The sequence below is a fragment of the Neocloeon triangulifer genome, unplaced genomic scaffold (genome assembly GCF_031216515.1).
Source record: "Neocloeon triangulifer isolate White Clay Creek 2 clone unplaced genomic scaffold, ASM3121651v1 ptg000012l, whole genome shotgun sequence".
NCBI lineage: Eukaryota > Metazoa > Arthropoda > Insecta > Ephemeroptera > Baetidae > Neocloeon > Neocloeon triangulifer.
The window spans coordinates 8,599,891-8,621,225 of record NW_026775554.1 but is presented as its reverse complement, the minus strand read 5'-3'; the positions used below and the strand labels follow the sequence as shown (position 1 = coordinate 8,621,225).

The window sequence follows — 21,335 nt, the reverse complement described above, 5'->3', positions numbered from 1 at the left end:
TACAGCGGCCATTGCCAAGTGCGCAAATTGAAAAGTTTCGTCCTGTTTTCTGACAGCAGCAGTTCCTGCTCGCGAACCACTTTGATGGCCGATAATAATTATAAATTTCCATGCTGACATGTGATGTCCACTTCCTTTGCAGCGGCGTTTATCAGCGCCAATCACGCAAACCTCTCGCCGCGTGGCCAAAAAACAATAACTGGTTTCCGAAATGATATACATCAAAAAAGTATATTCTCTGATCAACTGATACGTTATGATGAGCTGGTGTGTCTATTATACACCCATTCTGACAAATCATCAAGTTGCAAACTAGACAGAGGAATCAGATCTAGGTATTTATAATAAAATATGGAACAAAATTTAATGGGAAAATGTGTATTTCAAGCTATTTTGAATGAAGCTTTCGTGAATTTTTTATTTAAAAAAACTTCAGAAATGCTGAATTTTGCTAAAAAAAAAAAATGTAATATTTCAATAATAAAAGCTTGGCTACGTTTCGATATAAATTCTGCGTATTTACAGCAATCAGAGAGGTGTTTCATCCCAATCAGATAATGTGTTTGGAATTCCCTCGAGAAGAATTTCATCCGCCGAAAATTCATGTGCTCCAAAACGCTGCACAATCGGAGCCCATGAAAGGCGAATTCCATTGCATTATGTGCAAGGGAGAAATATTAGGCATTTGTGTGCTGTGCGGGATAAATGTGCTGTATTATTGAAGCGGCAGCCAGCTGCACGGGCTTTGTTCTCGGGCCCACATTGTTATGCGCGCAGGTAACAATCGAATCTACCCCTGCCGCCACAAACCTCATCCCCCATTGGCGAGGGGGCGAACGACCAGGAGTTGCGCGGGGAAAACCGAGATCTATGCATTTCTACAAAAAAGCAGTGCGATTTTGACACTCATCAGCTATTGAAACGAATTATGTATCTTTTATTATTGTCACCACTCGAAGAAAAAATCCTCCGAGGGTGCCGCATGTCAAAATAGTTCTTTTAAAATCCTTTCCTTTCATTTTAGAGCCAAATTCCTGCTCTATTTCTATAGCATCTTTTGTCCGAATGCGTGGTTTGGAAATTTGTTTCAGTGTTTATTAATAATTTAGGAATATTTTTTTTTATAAAAAGTTTTAAATTTGGCCAAGCATAAAAGAATTTTCTTTGTAAAATGTTTATAGAGTCAAAAACCTTATAATTACATATTATTATTTATTCTTCTCGGTCAATACTAGGAACTTATAAGCTTTTTATTAACATTGTGTTTTTCCAAAAGTAAATATCCAAAATCGGGCGGAAAATTTTGAACTGCATCATTGGGAAGGATGGTTACTTTGTGAAATCAATGTCTATCTATAATTTTTTGAGAATTTTAGTACAGTTATTAAATGTTTGATCAATGGTTGATCCTATTTGCTCTTAGAACTTCCTGATGTACTTTGACCCTTTTTCAGTAGTGCCAACTGGCTAGTGATGCTTATTATACAATTTAGTATTCTTTTGTAGGTCACTTATAATCTGAAATCAGTAATTAATCGTCATTTTTTCATTAATTTGTGTTGAAGAATGATAAAATATTAATAAAGTGCTCTTGTTTAAAAGGTCAAAGGAATATTATTTGCAAATTACTGCTCCGAGTTGGCAGCATTGTGGAGCCGCTTTTGCGCGAACGTGTAACGAGGCAATTTCTTTTGAGAAACAATTTTAATTATATTTGGCTTAATGAAACGTTGGTAATTAATGACTGGCGCTTAATGCAAGTTTCTCAATTAACAAAGTTCGAGAGCGCACTCCGACTCACTCACTCGCTCTCCAGCCCCGCACTCGTATAATATTAATTAAACTCACACACGGCGCCATATTTATATATTATATATTGCTCTTACCAAACTCGGGTCTTTGAGAAATGCATGGAAGAGCGATTTTTCTGCCCTTATTAGTAGAGGCGCCTGCCACAAAAAGTATAAGAAGCAGGCAGACGACTCGAATCAAGAGTGGACGTTCGAAAGTTGAAAAATAAAATGAAAAGTGAAACTGACGCGGCTGCATTTTTGAACGCGCATCGCACGATTAACCAGTTTTCTCACGCTCAATTGAAATTTCCAGAATGTTATTGTTCGTTTAAGTGATTGGTTCACTTCAAGTCCTAAACACTTTTTGTTTTGTTTTAATACAAAATACAGAGATTCCGATTTACTAAAATATAAAGCTGAAAACATCACACGAGTTTTAGGATAAAAGGTCAAGCTACAGATCACAATTCTGACAGAAAAACTCGCGAAACAGACAAATTGAAATATTAGTTTTGTTAACAATCTGTTGTTACTTGATAATTATAAATATATTATTTTCAGAACAGTCAATCTAAAAAAATTTCCAAATCAGATAAAAAAATTAAATCCAATTAATATCAAGTTTAATTTTGGCCGGATAACTACAGCATGAAAATTATCTTTTGAATTATATTAAAATTTTCTTTTAAATTTTTATTGAAAGTTTTAAATAGAAGCTTAATTTTTTTTAGAGCCGCACAGCTTTTTACTAAATTTTAGTGTGTTCCAAAAAACTCTTTGAATTGAACGGACTCCATTGAAGAAAGATTTATGACCACTTTTGGCAGTGCAAAGTAGCTTTTCATGTACAGCAAAATTTCTTGTTCCTCTCTTTTTTTCTCAATCTGAAGAGACACCGCGTCTAATTGAGAAGAAATTTCCAAAGGCATGAAAAGTGCGGCTGATTGGTGGTGTCAGCAGGGGGCTAAAAGCATCTCTCTTCTTCCTGCTTTGTGCGACCTGTGGCTATTAAGGTCTCTTGTCCCCAACCTCCCCCACCCCCTCCCTTAAGAGATCGGTTTGACACGAAAAGCATCTCGCTCATCTTGAAAGAGCCATAAATGTTTTCGGCGGATATGCAGGTAGCAAAACAAGTCACTGAGCCCCTATGGATGCTGCTTCTCGGAAAACGTCTCATGGCCAAGGTTGCGTGAATTTTTCTCTCTGGTTTGCAAACAGGAAATCATTGCACGAATTATGCACCGCTGGATAATGAGAATTCGTTTAATTATGAATTTAATTAGCGTACGAGGAAGCGCGGCAATTGTATATGCATGTGGAGCTTACGATTCTGATAACAGGTAATCAGGGCCTTCCTATATTGTGGCCTCACAGCTTTCATTTGACCGATAGCCAATTTTGAGAATTAGAAATTATCAAAAAGAGCAAACTGCGTAAAATTCAAAAAAACATTCAAAATTTGAAGAACATCTATCCTGATGCACAAAATTTTCCTGCAAATTAAGCGTTTTGAGCTGTTATCTTTAACCTGTTGGACTGTTGGAAACTGTTTCTGTTAGAGCCTCATTTGAAGAGGGTTCTGGTCTTAGTTGCAATTTATTTACCTAAAATTTCCATTGTTTGTGCTTGTGTCTTCACTCTCTGTACGCGTACACGTATGCAGTTTAATTAATATTAATTGTGTCGTCGAGCGAGAAAAAGTCTTATTACACAATGCTTTATAATTGCGCGTCCTGATTCATTATTATAAAAAAGGTGCGCAACAAATAAGCATTAAAACGGAAGCAAAACAGGCAGCAGGTGAACTTTGTCATTTTTTTTGGCCATTTTGTTATCACAAATGCGTCTAAACGCACAATAATATTGCATATCCGGTCGCGGCAAAAAATAAGTTTGCGTAATGCTTCTCTCTGTACATGTGCTGAGCAATAAAAAGCGACCGCCTTTGATAAATATATTTCGCCAGAGAAGGCGGCACCACATCCGCTAAGATGCAATTAGCATATAGTTACGCTCTTTGCGGCAAAAGTTAATTTTAAAATAAAATGCAAATTTAAGAAATAAATGGATTTTATAATTGTTCAATTTAAGCAAAATTCAGTAATTTAAATTTAATTTTTTATGGGCCATTTTTTATACCATTAATTTAGTTGATACTACTGAAACTAGGCATTTTTGTATAATTTACTGGAAGTTGAGAGAGTTTATCTCTTAGTTAGGCTTGTATTGCAGAAAACAAAAATGGATATTTATAGAAATCAGCCACCATTGAAACGACGGATTAATATGAAAATGGGCAGCTGGCAAAAATGTAACGAGCAGAGAGAAGAGATTTTACAAATCGGCGGGCCATCTCTCTCTCTCTCTCCCTCTCCAGCTGACTTGTTATTTTCCAGGGCCACAAATAACCCGACAATTGTAACGAGGAGCGTCGGCTGACAGGTGATTCTGCGCGCTTCCTTTCTCTCTACAATAATTGGTTATTAAAATGTGATAGAAATCAACAGATGAAAGACTCGTTACTGCGTCAACTGGCCGGAGAGAGAGAGGGAGCTCCTCCGAGTCCTCTAAATCTTGCTCATTAGCTCAGATTGCGGCTCCTGCCTGCTCTTCTTCTTCTCTCCTCTTTTTTTTAACTCTGGTCCGTAATCGCCAGGCCATGAATGCACTGACTTTATAACGCAGCAGCCCAGTTAGCTCTCTGCACAGAGAGACCTATACTTTTTTTTCAGTTATAACGAGCAATTAGAGGCACACACACAGCATCCAGCCTGGCAGCAGCTGCTTATTTGTTACGATATGACGCCGGAATAGAAACGTAATAACTGGAAATAAAACTTTTAATTAGGGACAACTCGCTCTCCCAACTCGCCCAGCCTGCAGCTTTGTAGCCCTAATGAACGCTGAATTAGACAGCTTTGCTTAATTAGCAAAAGGCCCTTTGTTGCGGCGCCCAATTCAAACTTGAAACGTAATTAAAAGCTGGCTCGCTCTTTCTGATCACAAAATCGTTGCTCGTTCAATCCGATTCTGATCAGCTCCTATAATAATGAATTACAGTAATCGCTCTGATTAATTCTCATTTCGAAAAGTTTTAAATTGGAAAACTTTCAATTCTTGCTGAATCTTTATGAAAGTTTAAATAATCCTTTTGCAAAATTAATTGGATTAAGATATTTTGAACTTTCAAATATGCAAAAATTCGATTGGAAGCCACATTATGTGTATTAAAATTTAAAATTGTGGATGAAAAAAAAAATGCTTTTTTTATAAATTGATTGAATAATTGAAGTTTTGAGTAGTTGACTGCAACCCGCACAACAGAAACATTAATTTAGATCCAAAAGTATATATTTAAAAAAAGCTTTGGAATTGCCTTGACAAGAGGCAAAGCCAACTGAAACTAAACAGAAGTTTAAATTTTTTTTTCTTCCGAAAAGTTTATTCAAAAATTCGTAAATTCACAAGAACCAAACAATTATTAAATAAACAGAATTGTCTGCTTCTTTAATAGGAATTATGATAATACACTGATGTAGAAAAAGGAGTTGTGCTGACCGAGGTATATAATGTCTATATTTTTTTCTAAATGAGTCACTCGCGGCCACTCTCTTTCGCATTAACGCACGTGTGGGCCGCTTTTAAAAGTAGCGTGCGTGTATTTGGATAAAAATTAAGAGACAAATCTATTAGCTAATGCAGTGGCTGCGCCGGCCACGGGTAGCACCTTTCTGGCTGAAAGCTTTTTGAGCAGAAGCGTCGTCATCACAGAGGCAACTTAGGAGAGTGTCTCTCTTAACACTTTTTTTGATAGCTTTTTTATTCTTTTGATATAAACATTTTAAAAATCTAAGTGGTTTTCCATCCATCTCTCTCGCTCGTCCTCATTTATGTTTTAAACGAGCCAGGCGCGTGTTGTGCTAGGGATATGAATGCCAGGAGATAAATGACTTCTTTTCACGGCGCCTTTTAATTATTAATTTTGTCTCTTTAACGATAACAGCAGCCACTCGCTTTGAAGAGCAGGCGGATTGCGGAGTAAACATCATTAGACTGCAAATAACCAGAGACAAAAAGACCTCTCTTGATTACACAATTTTAATATAAATGCAGCCGTGTTGGCGCCACCACTTCTATCCGGGGAAATAATTAAGCATCGCGCAGTTTCCTCAAAACTTTGCGCCGCTATCTGCGCGCTGTTGTTTGTTGAAGAAAACGAGAACTTGCAAACACAAAGAGAGCTGTGGGAAAGAAAATACTTCACAAGGATTTTTTTAATTAATATTAATCTGAAAAACGTTTGGAAAAAATTATCAATAACACTTCAAAGTTTTAATTCTTTCAGTGTAACGTGTTGTTAGGTTCTTTCCCCGCAGGAAAGTTATTATTAAATTAATTTTGATTCTAACTTCCCAGACTAGTTCATTCTTAAAAATAGTCAATAGTTTTTTCCACATTTTTTCCTTTTGTGCAAGTTGATGTGAAAATTTGCAATAATGATTGGAGAATAAATAATATATAAATTAATAAAAATGAATTTTATCTTTACTGGAGATCTGCATTTTTTAAACAGTTCTTCATATATTTAATAATTTTTAAATCTATTAAAGGAAACACTTCGTATACTTATTTCAAGTATTTGCAAAAAGGGACGACGAAATGCATACCACAATTTTTTTTTCTTTTTCACCATTGATGATGAAGTCACAGGTGTGTAATTCGCGTGCATTTATTTGTGTACGCCGGCTCGACTCAAGTAAGGGGTTAATAGAGGGCGAAAAGAAGAAGCCTGGTGGCTGCAGAGGCGGCGGTGCTGGATGGGATTTAAGATTTGTTCTAAGTGGTCTCTTTATAAAAAAAAGAGAGGAGAGAACAAGAGGGAGAACGAAAAATCTGCCCGGCCCGCAAACACAAGGGGTTTGCTTTCAGTCAGTGTACACCGTCGTGCACTCACACTCGTTTTTACCCTTGCCTCCCTCTCAAGAGGTTTGCAAAAAGCCGCCGCCGACCGAGTTTCTTCACATCCGCGAAGGAGGAATAAAACGAAACTGCTGCCACGCATTTACACGTTCCTGTTTTCCGTCCATTTGCGAAATGCTTTTACGACGGACAATCGCTCACGTCGAATCTGCCAGGTTTTTGTGATTTTTAAACTTGCAAAAATATTGCGATCTTTGGATTGATTTAAAGCTTCGGTGAACTGTGTTGCATAAAATTATTTCTGAAAGTAGTATAGAAACTGCTGAAGATGCGCGGGATAATATTTTTACAGTTTAAAAGTTAAAAATGGGACAGAATAAAAATCTGTGAACCAGCTGAATTTTTTGATCTGATGAATGTGAAAGGTGACAAATTTGTTTGGATTATATTAATTTTTGGCAATTGTCAGAATTAAAAAAAAAAAACGGATTGTCCTTTAAAATGCATTTTCTTTGCAACGCGTGTAGCTGAATGGGTACTACATTTGTGGCTCTTGCTACTCCTCTTGGTTTTGGTGGCATAATTTGGTGCAAGGTCTAATTACGCTCTGCATGTCCGTAATTTACAACTCCCCTATGTAGCGAAACTTATTATAAATTTATAGCACGGTGGAATAACATAACACGACGGGAGAGACACAAGAGCTAGTTTGTAATAAAGGCAATAAAATGCTTAAAATGCAATTAGAGCATGCATGAAATATTGATGTTATTTATTGCACTTTGCCACTTTCATGCTAATAAACATCACGCATGCAAATGGCCCAAAGAATGGATTTATTCCTCGTTTCTCTCGATTTAATGAGAATAAGTTTGGAAAAAAATGTGTTTCTTCCTGCCTGCATCCAATTATATTAGACCAGAGAGAGAAAAGAAAGAGGAGCAGCGCGGCGTATGCGAAGTGGGAAAATGAAATATGGCCGTGAGTAGGAGGCTTAATTTGACTCTTTGGCTGCCGCGCGTCTATTTTTATAACAAGAGCGATCTCTTTCTCGCTTTAATAGTCATAACTGCTGCTATCTGCGGCGCAGGGGGAGTCTGCAGGCCCCGAGACGGGCCAATTAGGCCCAAGTGTCAGTGGCACCCGTGCTAATTCCGCCCACCTTCTTTGTTGCAGAATCGTCCCAACGCGCAGATTGGCACTTATTCCTCCCTGCAAACTGCGAAACCCACCGACCTTCACACTAAAACTAGGTAAGCAGCAAAATTTTTACCCGATTCCATAAATTCTGAAAGGGAGTTTTAAGTTATTGCAATTTTTTGTTTGTTTGAAAATTTCAACTTTCTCCGTCACAATTAGGGGAATTTTAAATTCAGGAAGAAATAAAATTTTGTCATTCCTTTGTGTTGAATTTTTTTAAAGAGATCAATTTGAAGATCAGAAAACCTTTCCCAAAAGTAAAAAAAGAAAAAAAAATCGCGAGATGAAATGTTTTACTTTGATATTCTATTTATTGGCGATTTTTATTATAAATTAATTAAATCAACAATTATTTCACATAACAATTTTATTTCAAATTTTTTTTAGAATAAAAATGCTTTACAAAATCCTTCCTCGCTGTGAAAAGAGCAGGATTGTGCCTTGCCACATTAAAACTTTTTATGCGCATACGTGTAAACCGCACATATGCAATATACGCGCGAGCTGTGCGGCTAGCGAGCGATAATCTCGTGTTAAATCTGCTTATACACGCGCATTTATTTTGGCCAAGGAGTGAGAGAGAGAAAGATCGCACACGTACTGTTGCCGAAAGTGCTACGCTTTTAATTTTATTGATCTGCCTCTCGAATTTGATAAAAGCTCGCACTCACTCTGCCGCCGCCACACACATACAGAAATAATAAAACATGCAAATGAGAGTACGCGCTGCCGCTAATGCACGGCCGGAACAGCTACCACAATAAATTAAAGTGCGCGATCGCTATAAGTGTCGACGAGCAATAAAAATAATTTGCGTGTATTTTAATTTGGCATTACTCGCGCGCGGATTTGGGGGTTCTTCGTTCGATCCCCCTCCCTCCCCCTTCCCTCGGCTGCTTATTGTAGCCGTAAGTGAATGCCTAATTGCACAAGCATGTTCTTTGATAAACTTTATCCATTAGCGAGAGAGCGACGCTTGCTCGTCTTCCATCAGCGGAACAGCGCGTCTCTCTCTCTCTGTCTTTCTCTTCTCAATCTCGGCTCTGAAAGCAGCGACTTTCGATTCACAATCGGACATGTGCGAAATGCTCTCAGGAGACAAAATGAGCAGGTTAAAACTTGTCTCAACCAGCCTAAAATTTGGCACACACAAAAAAAGAGTATCGAGATAATTAAATAATTCTTATTTATTTTTAATTCAAGTTTTGAATCGTTTGCACTAAATTAATTTGAATAAAAACTTGTTCAAGTCATATGAGCTTAAATCCGCTGTAATTTTTGTATAAAATAAGTTTTATGTACCACATTTAAACTAGGAGAAAATAATTATCTCAAACAATTTTTATTTTCAAATGCAACTTTAAAAAAAAATACTTCAAACCCCATATTTTAATGAACTATTAACATATAATGAGGATTGCAGCATTGAAGTATTATAAAATTAAATCAGTTGGAAGAATAAATAATTTCATGTGTCATTTGAAAATAGCCTGTCTTCTCCCATTGAAATTCAAACGTCCAAAGCAATAAGCGTCAGAAAAAGCTCATGCCGACATGAATTTGAACCAGAGCTCTCAACACCTCTCTTTTTCTGCTATCAGCACCATTAAACCGCAGGAATAACAATTCTCAATATCATTATTCTTATGGATCCGCAGAGAGCGCCGGTGTGGCATGTCAAGAGCAGCCCTTGCGAGTCGTTTTACAACCGCTGGAATTCTCTCCTTACCCGTGTACTTATAACAGCATCATCCTTTCCGAGTTGCAACTAAGAGGATATGCAAATTTGTACCTGCAGGCAGCGAAATATTTTAGCATTCATTTCCTGCTAATAAACACGCCGCGAATTAAACCTTTTCAAATGAATAAAAAATTTGATCGACGAGTTTGTTTCGTAGCTGGGCGCTCCCGAACGGCGCCGACCACGATATAATTACACTTAATTTGTACTTGGCCGCGGCCCGAATTATCCGAGACGGCTGGGAAAATTAGAATAATACACGGCTGTGCTCAAATTATAGCAATTAATGACGTCGACTTGTATCGAAGGTCTTTCGGCCTGCGTGTTATTTTTGATCAGAGAAAGATTTTTTCTCTGAGAAAAATAAAATCTGAAATTTCCCACACTTTAAAAAAAATTTATATATGTATTTTTAGTAAATAATAAAAAGAAATTTTGTAAAAATTGGCAATATTTAAAATTTTCTAGAATTTATTGGCTATTAATAACAAATCCCCCACTAGGCCACTATCCTAAAATTGATTATCCTTCTGATTTTTTTCGTACTTTTTTTATGAAAAAAGTGCCTTAAATTGGCATTCATTTTTTTTTGCCAAAGGTGTTTGATTGGCGCGCGAAAATGGGCCGCTTTTTCCGCGAGCCGCGTCTGCAAAGGCCCATTTTGCGGCTGTCACCGACCGCGATGATTGATTCCCGAAAATTTGTGTGAAAGCAAAAGTGTGCTGCGCTGCCAACTCGTTTTCACACTCTTGCACGGGAATATTTCGTATTGATCACCGCTGATGGATGGCACTCGGCTTTGAATGCAACCCAAAAGTGTTACTATATAAATATGACGCCTCACTGCGGGCAGGTGCTCGCCCTGATCGCGGCTCTAAATAGGGCATGTGTTTGGCCTGACGAGAAAACACCTGAGTAAAAACGTCCTATACCTACAAATTATGAAAGATTATACCGGATTATACATAGAGCATTAATTTAAACTCAAATCAGCTGTCTTTCAAAATATTAGAGACAGATTAATATAATATAAATAAAAATGCCTCATTTAAATACTTCGGCGGATGGGGTCTTTTTGATCTCTGAATTTTCAGCGAAATTCTTGCTATAGTGGTGATGCCGTTTTGTCCAACAATTCCTTTTTGCAAAATAAATTGTTTTCAACAATTGAATGTATACAATTTTATGTAACAATTTGAACAAATAAACAACAGTATATAAAATAAATAAAAATATAGGAATTCCTCCTGTGGTTATTTTGCCTGAAAAAGATAGCCTTTTTGCAAATTTTGTGTTGCTTGCACCAATTTACAAAGCTTAATGACAAATTTTTTGATTGAAAGGCTGATATTTCCATTCATTCTTTAACTCTTTTAAAAAAATTTATAATTCCAATACTCAATAATACTTGTGATGGAAATCATCTTCCAACGTATTTCTTTTTTATGTTTGACGCAGTATAATAACTTTGCGTTTTTGAAATTCATTCGGCGTTCTTTGAAGAATAAGTCAGGAGGCTGTTGGCTGAAATCAGTGAGCTGGCCGTGTTTTCGCAGCAAATTCGAGTGGAAGGTTCTCTTTTTTCCGCGAACACACAGATCGATGCGCGGGTGCTTTTTCGGCGAGACGTACATTAGCCGTGCACGCTCCCCAACTCTGCTCTCTGCTCAAAGTAGTAGTAGGCTCTCAAATTTAAGTGTATTTCATTCAAAGAGCATCTTACCGTCGACGTCGTCGGCGAAAAAAGTGGCTCTGGTTTTGTGAAAGGAGAAAAATTTTTAAGTGTTGTAGCGCGCGCGGCAACGAACGGAGCAACATCCATCAGCCGCCTGGCTAAGAGGGTTTGTTTAGAGCAAAATGGAAATGGGATGAGAGTGAGTGCTCCTCTCTGCTCTGGCCGGGTGGCGGTTTACTTTAATGTAACATGCTAGTGCTAAAATCAGTCCATTATAGTTTATTTATACTGCATCCTAAATAGCCCCTCTTCTTTTTTTCACCGGGTAGAAAAATAATAATGCTGTTGTTATTTACATAAATTATTAAAACGCCGACAAAAACACTGCTTTTTATCTCCAGAGAGGGCGGAAATTAGCGCCGTGTGAGCCTTTGAGGCGATTTGTTTGAATTTAGTTTAAGTGCAGCTTACAAGTTGGCGACAACATTGTTCATCAAAAATAAAGTGGAGGAAATAATTCAAGTCGTTTTTGAATTGGAAATCAACTTCTTAGTTCTTTCTAAATATAAGAGTAAAAAATAGGCAGCTGTGGCGTCAGTTAGGTTGGTGATTTTGAAAAATTGACGGCTTGGCCTCGCCTCCCTCCAGCGTACAATAATAACACGTCTCAAAGTCGATGACGTCGTAAATCATTCACTTCGCAAAAATTTGGGGCAAACATCAAACACCGGCCGGCCGCGCTTGCTTTATTAATAGCGGAAAGCACAGCTGTCCAAATGCAAATGAGCCAAAACTATTTTGCCTGTCAGTGAAAGAGACCGCTCGAATAATCAGAAGCCAAATAAAATATTTTGCAAACTATGATCCTTTTTCACTTTTTGTTTTTGTTCAAGAGCAGGCGCAACTTGACAAATTGGAGGAGGTGAACAAAAAATAGGGCATATAAGCTCCAGTTTCCTCGTGTGCTCATTTAAAACTGTGTTAAAGAAACACAAAAATGTTTTCAACTTAAGAAAATAGCAAGTATTATTTAATATTAGCAATATTTAATATTAACTCGGTGATTTTTTAAATTATATAAATTAATTAAACCCTAAAATAAAATTACAAGGAGAAGCTGCAGTTTAAAAATTTGGGGAATTAATAGCAAAGTCTAACTGAAAGAGAAGGTGAACCCAAAACTGATAAATTATTGTGAAAAGGGGAAACACAAATTAAACATATATAAAGTTTTTTATTGGTTTCAACAAACCCTGATCCTCTAATTCTTATTGGATGCTAACTTAGTAATACTTTCCGCCAGGAATTTTTAATAAATGCAGACTTTTGAATAATTGGAATTGTATAAATTTGGAAACGTGTGGTTCCTGTTTGCAGCCGAATCAAAAATAGACCGTTCATTAACGAAGAATGGTCGCGCATCAGCATGAGCAGGAGCGAGTGTAGCTCATTATTTTGCATTCGCGGCGAGCACACACATATATATTCGTTTCCAAGAAACCGCAACTCACGCTGCTCGGCAACGAGCAGAGAGCGGGGCACACAATTAACGAGGCGCGCTTGTTTTTGTTTGAAATATCAAGATCATTAGCAAATGCCGCGTAATTAGCTCTCTTTTGTGCGCAATTCCTTATTAAGCACTGACAGCATCTGCTGCTCCTGAATTGAATTAAAAAAGCAGGGGCAAAAAGTGCGGAGAGAGAGACTGTGTTTGTATTTATGAGAGCATATATAAGCTCATTTCGGTTTTGCTTTCCGTCCGTCGGTTTTTGCCCAGTTTTGATGCTTTTTGGAAAGCCGGCCGGCCGCAGCAGACAAACACACAATGGGCCTTGTTTTATCAATTAGCCGACTAATGAGCTAATTAAATGAGTATTCATGCATGACGGAGAGAGCGGCTTATTTTACTCTGAAAGCAATGCTAATTACGGAGAGCACAAGAAGGGTTGCCGCCGTGCAAGAAGAGGCTGCGCGCTGCTTTTAATTAATAAAATCTCCGACGACGACTGCGCGCAGCCATAACTCGCCGGCGTTCAAGCCCTAATTGAATGGAACCAATTGATCAAAAATTAACGAAGGAGAGTCTGCACCGGGTCAATCAATACACTCCCGATCCGCTGCTGCGAGCAACAAATTGTCTGCAACCCTTATTAGCTCCGCTCGATACAATTCATTCAACTGCCGTTTCTTTTTTCCACCTCAAAACGACGAAAGTGGGCCTTTTTAATATAAAAGCTGAAGTGGAATTTTTACGTCATAACGACTAAAATGATCTTTTCTTATTCAAATTTCAAGCTTCATTATTTTTTGTTGGCAAGTTGAGCATAATTTTCACAATTTTTAAACAAAATTAATGATATTTAATTTATATTTGCCTAACTAAATAACTGTTAATATTTATTTTGTATCTAATACTGATTTAAAATAAAGATTGATCAAGTAAAAAGAATTTTTTGTCATTTTTGATTCAATAATCAAAACACTCGGATTGTCGCCCCTTGTATAAATCCAGGTGTAATTTCTTGGGGAATAATCTGTGTCTCTTGATCAATCTAAAGAGGAAACGTCTGTTTTGAACGTTTTGTTCCGCACAAAAAAGAGGAAACGATAATAAGCAGCGGAGGACAAAGCGGCGAATGAAAAGCCTCGGCGGCCCCTTTCTTTTGAAAATACCTCTTCATTTCGCTCTTCTTCTCATTTCTGTTTGATTTGGCCGCGACCATTAAACAGAACGGAGCCTCCCGCTGCTTTGCATCACATGCCATCCAGATGTGAGAGAGTTCGTTTGGTGCATGGGAAAGCAAATCCATTCGGAGGGATTAAAATTTCGCTTTTTATCGCGCAGATGAATTGCAAATATCAAGGAAAGGAGTGATTCATGAAGTGGCCGAGCTGAGAGGCGACAAAATTATCACTTCTTATCAGTGTGTATACGCGATGGGATTTTTACGGCCGTCACTCGGAATAATTACACAGATAATTGCAGCACTTCGAAGGTTGGCATAAATTTATCTTATCGCGGGCACTAACGACAGAGACACGCACGGCCATAAGCGCCTCTCGTTCGCCTTCGACGGCCTCTTGATTTTTTTGAATATTCAATCATGCATGAAAGTGTACATTGTAAATAGGTAAAATACAATCAATGAGGTTCAAAATTGTCTTAAGCTGAAATAAAACAATTGAAACTAAAGTTTTATTCAATAAAATGAATTAATTAATATGCAAATTAATTTAGTTTGCGGTATTATATGAGAAATTTAATTTGCTTTGATTAAAAGTCGAACAAAATTATTGAAAATTTAAACAGAGTTAAAATGAAGTCAAGGAACTTTGGACTTGAGTTGTATACGCTTTATATAAAATCAATGCTAGCGTTTCATCGTGGGTCTCTCGATTACGCCGAAAGCAATCAATGTGGGCGAGGATGGGAGAGCGAGAGAGGAATTGCTAAACAAATAAATAGGCGTGCAAATAACGCGCATTAAAGCAGCGGCGCCGAGATTGAAAAGCATTGACGACAAATTTTATCGTTCGCGTGGCTCTCAGAGAGTGGAGCGGAGGAAAGGGTAAGTGAGGATGAAATTCAATAAGATGCGAAAATTATTGATGAAAGAGGAGCCGCGGGTGATGAGGCGTGGAATTCAATATTGAAAAGTATTAAACGCCGAGCTCGAGGGAGACAGACAGCGTCTAAAGATCGCTCTCTTATAAATGCAATTCCCCTCTCCGCCCAGCAGCAGCCCAGAGATGTGTGTACGGCCATATAAAACCTTTATTAGAATTGCTCACTCTCTCAATGATCGATATTACACTCACTCTGCAGAGAGACCAACCGGCCTGCGATAAATTAAAGCAATATATATTCGCCGAATCTCTTGGCAGTGCGCTGCTGAGTGCGCTCTTTTCTATATACAGATAAATAAATAGGCTCTCTGGGATGCGATATTGCACCGCTCGGGATTTCCAAACGTGGGCAGGGGACCCTGTCGGAAAATTGAGTTACTTCCGGTGTGCTGTTCAATTTCTAGTAAAAAACAAATGTGATGAAAATCATCTTATTTCTAATTTGATGATTTCTTTAAATTATTATTTTATTTTAATAAAATTAAAATTTTCAAATGATTCAATTAAAAAGAATTAAATTAATTTTCATTTCTTTGCTTAAACTTATATCATCTAATTCAAAAGAAATGCACCATTGACAAAACAATGTTTCTAATGATAATGATCTATAAAAAATGAATCTACATTTAGTTGATTTAATGTTAAAACTATTTTTTATTTTTGAAAGCATCAATGATATTGATTTTAACGTTTTAAATTTGAATGTAAGACCATTTTAATATTCAAATCTGATTCAAATCATATATAACAATTTTGAGGATTATAATTTAGTTTTGTTGAAAAAAAATTTTTCTTTTGTTCATTAAAATTGAAATTAAATTAATTTGAGCAAACTTTTATTTGAAGCTATTATTTACAAGGGTTCACAAAGTTTAAATATCCAAAATTTCTAACAAGTTTTTTGTCCCCCCAACATTAATGTTGACAGCTTCCTATACTTATAAACTTTGTATCTATTTCTATACAAAACCGCCGCAAACTCGTTTCGTTTAATTAATATTTTTCCATTTCGATTTTGTGTCGCTCATTAGGTGTTATCTGGGTCGCCAATTTTTCATTTTCGCGCTCGCTATCTCGGCCAGCAGCCAGAGCAGGAAGTTGGTTAATTGCGCGCGACCATTGCTTGGCAGGAGAGTAAAAATGACTAACTATTGGGGCGTGCGAGAGATAAAATTGAAAAAATACAATCGAATGAAACATGGCGCGTCGGTTTATTATGCCGCGGGTATACATTATTTTATCGCGCACTTGCCCTCATTGAGAGCTACTATGTATTTATTCAATATTATTTCGCTGCATGCGGGAGGCGCTCGACCGGCCTGATAAATCGAAGAGCAGCGGCACTTTGACCTTCTCTCTCTCGTGACACTTAATAGCAGTGAATTGTCACACTTGAAACTTATCAAGACTTATCACGATGTGACCTTAAATGTGTTTAACTACGTATTAAAGTAATTTTTTTATTTACAAAGATGAAAATGTTTCTGTGAAAAACTAAGGTAATTAAAACCAGGGGAGGAAAAATTCAATCAGCCGCAGGGGCATCTAATAAATTGAGGCCAAAATCAGTCACTGTCAATCCTGCTCTTTCTTTTTGTAAATTGAGATTTGTATCGCGCATTGAAAGTTAATTAAATTTGGCGTGTTCATTCCGCTCATAAATGAATACAACAACAACAACCTTTTTCATATAATTAACATCATTAATCGCAAGAGCGCCCCTTGCTTGCGTTAATTGGCTCGCCCTCGTAAAATTCGGATATTGGATTTCGGGTGCTGCACATTTATTTTTATGTTCGACCTGCTCTCGCTTGTGTGTGTGACGTGGTGGAGGAAATTTTAATTTGGGAACCACACCTGTGGCGACGGATTAATTGAAAATTTCTATTACGGAGCGCGCAAGCTAGAGGGATTTGATTAAAAGTTTTATTTTAATTGGAAGGACGAACTCATCAAAAAGTTGATTGCATAATTTGGAAATAGACAGATGTATCAATGAGCAAGGTTATTAAACATCCGTCTAATTTTGTTCCAGGTTCGTTTTCCTTTCCTGAGAGAGGGGTTACTTCATTAAATCACTTCGCTTGATGAAAGATTCCTTTGGTGGTGAGTTAGATTGGAAATTTAATAGGCTTTTTTTAATGAAAAGATTGGAAAGTTGTTCACGAACCAATTGATTTAAGGTTTTTTCAATATTTGAAGAAATTCGGTAAGATTTTTATTTTATTTTTTAAATTTTATTCAGTCTTTTAGCAACAGTTTTCCCTTTCAAAAAGCAGGAAACAAAGCTGTGAGCTGCTGCTTTCTGTCTGATAATTCGGTGAAAGAGTTTGGAAAAGTGGTGGTTGAGCAATTGTTGGCCGGCCGGCCGCAAGTCGGACGAGTGTTTGGGTGCGATTATTTGAGCCGGCGCGCGACAAATGGAAGGGCAGGCACCCTTGGGAGCGGCTATCAGGCGCTCGCATGTGCCACATGCTAATCCCCAACCCCCCTGGTGGCGCTGAGGGGCTCACGGGCGCCGCCAACCATGCTCAATTGGAGCCTAATCAGCACGCAGCCCAATAATTGTGTTATTATTTGCGCTCCCCGGCGCTGCACAGGCACAGGGTGAGTGCAGATAAGCCGCCGGCTGTCACAATGAATTCCACCACCGGCAAATCGGCAACTTCCAAATTGGATTTTGATTCTCGCGAGACACGCATTAATTCGGCCTGGAAAATGTGTTTAATTCTAATTTATGCAATTTTTTGGCTTCACTTTTTACACTAAGTTCAGATAAATTTTATATGTGAAAACTCATTATAAATTTGACAATTTATAATTAATTCTTCTCTTTATAAACAAATCTAAAATTTTTATCGATTTGTGGTCAAAAATCTTAAGTTACTAACAATCTTCTTGAGAAATCGGTGATTTATCATTGGCTCAAATCATTGCCCTACCACTTAAATTTGTATAAATCTCGCCCCAGCATTTTTTTTTCAAATAAAAAATTATAAATGTTTCGATTCTGCGTTAAATAAAATACGTTAGAATGGTAAAATTGTCTCTACTTTTCCCCAATTAAAACAGAAAATGAAAGCAATTATCCTAAAAGCATCATCGCCACTTGCGTGAAATATAATTGCGCAACATAATTGCCTCCATTGGAGGCGCAAACGCGGCTCTGCTGCAACCACTTAAAAATGAATGGAGCGCGCATATACGCGAAGTGTCAATTATAATGCCCCCCGCCGTCCTCCTTGCCACCCACCCTAATTGAAAGCCGGGCGTCAAAATTAATTCCACGAGAGCCGGCACTTAAAAATCGACACAGCTCGAATTACCACAGCGGCACAAGTCGCCGCCACCGCCGCACAAAGGACATTTATTTATCGGAAATAAATGGCGGCGAGTGTCAATCAATGCGCGCCGTGACATGACGACCAACTAACCGCAGCTGCTTAATTACCGCTGCACGTTCACAAATAAAGCTCATTAATTGCGCCGCGCTTAATTAACGCGAAAAAATGTTCAAAAATAAAATAAAAAGCCGCTGTTGTAATGCGAAGCTTGTGAACATTCCATCTTGGTTTAATTAATAGAAAGCAAGCTTCGCGATTCATTACGTCCGTCAGTATGGCAGTGCAAAAAATGGGAATAAGCACTCGGATTCGCCACCGTCACGAAAGTTGCAGCAGCTCTCGGATCGACAACAAGTGAAGCTTAATTAGAATTAATTGCATGCATCACTTGAAATGTACGTCTGCAACGGTCATTGCACCTAACCACGCGAGTTAAGGAAAGGTACAAAACTGCTTTGCACTGTTTTGCACGCTCAGTAAATTATTCGTGATAGGATTGCATATTTAAGCAGCAAATGAAAATTGGGCCAGAGCTAACCAAAAAATGTGTTTAAATAATTTATATTTGTTTTGTTAATTTTCAACACAAGTCAATTCATCTGATAAAAAAAAAATGTTGAATAAGTTAAGATATACTTTTCTGCAATATTATTTTTTTCTACATCTCCAGAATAAATTGAACCTATTTGTTAGAAAACGTTTCAGACTAAAATGTATCAAAGCTATGAAATTGAAATTTAACATTCAACTCTTAGCATTATTTCGTTGACCCTTTCCTTTTTCCAATTACTGCGCGATTCCGCTGGGATTTGGTGTAGTGAAAGGGTTGCAATCGGTGGTGCGGGGATATTTGATTATGTTTGATTCCGCAGTATGCCTTCATCATTAATTCACGGCGACCAGCGCTGCTCCTTCATAATGAATGCAGCGTCTATTATTTTATCATGCGCCCCCTGTGGATGGAAAATTGCTTTTAAATAATTCACGCCGGCGAGTATGAGTGTGAGAGAGAGCAAAGAGACTCTCTCTCTCGTGTCTGCAGCTACATATTTTGCGATAGGAAATAAATTATGAGCTGCAGGGCACAGTAGAAAGAACAATCAATGTGATTCGAGTTTTTAATTAGGTTATGCAGATAATCCTTATTTATTATTTCTAAAATCCAGAAATTATTATTAGTCATTATTTATTTCATCAGAAGTTTCTTAATTGATTGCAGAAGCTCGGTCAAAATATAAATTCATAAAAAAATTTGTATCTTTAAGTTTAAATTAGTGAGAGAGAAGAAGAAAAATTAGTATAAAAAATTTTCTAACCAAGTTGCTGTACCAAAACGAAAATCAGTATTGTAAGGGGATATTCATACCCATAATTGATGGCATCAATATAATGTACGCCAAAAATTAGAACAGCACTCATTTCACTTTCAAATGATCCTCTTTTCTTTGTTCAAAGAAAATCAATTTTTATATATTTTAAATCAAAAGTCAAATCTTGAGAAAGTTGGGGTGAGTGGGAGGAAAGATCGAAACTTCTTCTCGTCTCGTCAATTCGTAATGGCAAAGTTGCTAATTAAATTGGTGTGTGCAAAGGCAAATTAATTTTGGTAATTGAGGTCTCGCGGCGGTGGCACGGGGGCGTGGCACTCGGAATAATTTCCCTAATGCACCCACTCTGCCATATTAATATTAGATATTTCGAGTAATAATATAAAAAGCGGAAGAGAGAAAGAAAGAAAGAGAGGCACGGCCGAGCAATATCACAAAGTGGTTTTCATATTGCAATTGTCTAGGAATGCTCGCCCTCCCATGTACTTACATATGTAGAGAGTCCAGCGCTCTTTCTCTCTCTCTCATATTATTATGAAAAGGGGGCTGAATGTGGAGGGGTCCTTCGTCGACGCAAGACAGACAACACATGTAATATGTACGAATATTATTGCAAAAAGCAGTGCCGCCACTTTGGCTTGGTCCGTCCGAGCTGCCCGCGCTATATGGAAAATTCCTCTCGTTTTGCGCCGCACGCGAAAGAGAGCTGCTTCTTCTGAATTTCAATGTTGCCTGTTTTTCCTTTTTTTCCTCTTCTTTCTCCTCGCTAGCTGCCGAGTTCAATTTCGTTTCGGCCACTGCAGCAACAGACGGAGCAACTCATGTATGTGCTGCATGCCCACTGAGTTTATTGGAATTTTATTACCGGCAGATCTATATAGAAAACTGCCGGACCGCTCTGCTTATTTTGCTACAATTTCTCGTGCGTGCATAACGAGATCTCATTCGGATCGGGAATTTTAATTGTTGCTGCAAATCGAGAGAATCGTTTGGGGTTTGCTCTGAAATTCCGAGACAAGCGCAGAAATTGCCGCTGCCAGAATTCGCAATGAAACGATTTCGCTGCTCTGCAGACCATTCGCTTTCGCACTTGCGAATTATTGTTATTTTCGGGCGAAATTCCGCTGCGGCAAAAACAAACTTTTGACCAGATTATTCTCAAAGCTAAAAATGTAGGTACATTTCTTTTGCTGCAATTATGATCATTTATTTAGAAATTAAAGAATCAATTTGTATGAAATTTCACAAGAAACCTTTCTCGAAACAACCAGCAGAATTCCAAGTAGCAGCCGCCGATCAGCGCGGCCATATTTCTCAAGCCTTAATGAAAATTCCTATCCGCCAGCACCGCTCGGCGTGTTTTGCGGAAATTAAATTTTTATCGGTCACCAGAGGGCCTGCGAGGTACATAATTTGTTGCACTTTTCCCAGCCGCGCGCGAACCGGAAGCTGTGGGGTCAAGCTTCTTCCTTCCTCTGCTTTGGAATTTGGAGACTGAACGAAGTGAGGAGACACAGATGATTTGAGATTTATGAATGAAAGTCGGCAGAGATAAAGAAGGAAGGAAAAGGAACCAACGATTCGAGACTAATAGAGAGCTAGGCGGGTAGTGCAGCGCAGCAGGCTGCACTCATCTGTGTGCTGCTCCCAAGGGAACAATGAAAAGTATACGACGACGGTCTCTCCTCGTTCCAGACCGTCTGGAAA

General features: G+C 37.9%; 1 protein-coding gene across 2 annotated transcripts in view; it reads left to right on the top strand.

Annotated features, from left to right (window-relative positions):
• The window catches only part of LOC132197745 (insulin gene enhancer protein ISL-2), a 91,920-nt gene that overhangs the window by 10,034 nt on the left and 60,551 nt on the right, over positions 1–21,335 (top strand). The window contains exons 2-3 of one of the 2 annotated variants that reach the window (XM_059621264.1): positions 7,890–7,966; positions 16,992–17,062. The gene's annotated coding sequence lies outside the window, so the exon portion shown is untranslated. The remainder of the gene's footprint in view (positions 1–7,889; positions 7,967–16,991; positions 17,063–21,335) is intronic. The other variant, XM_059621263.1, reaches the window with a different exon arrangement.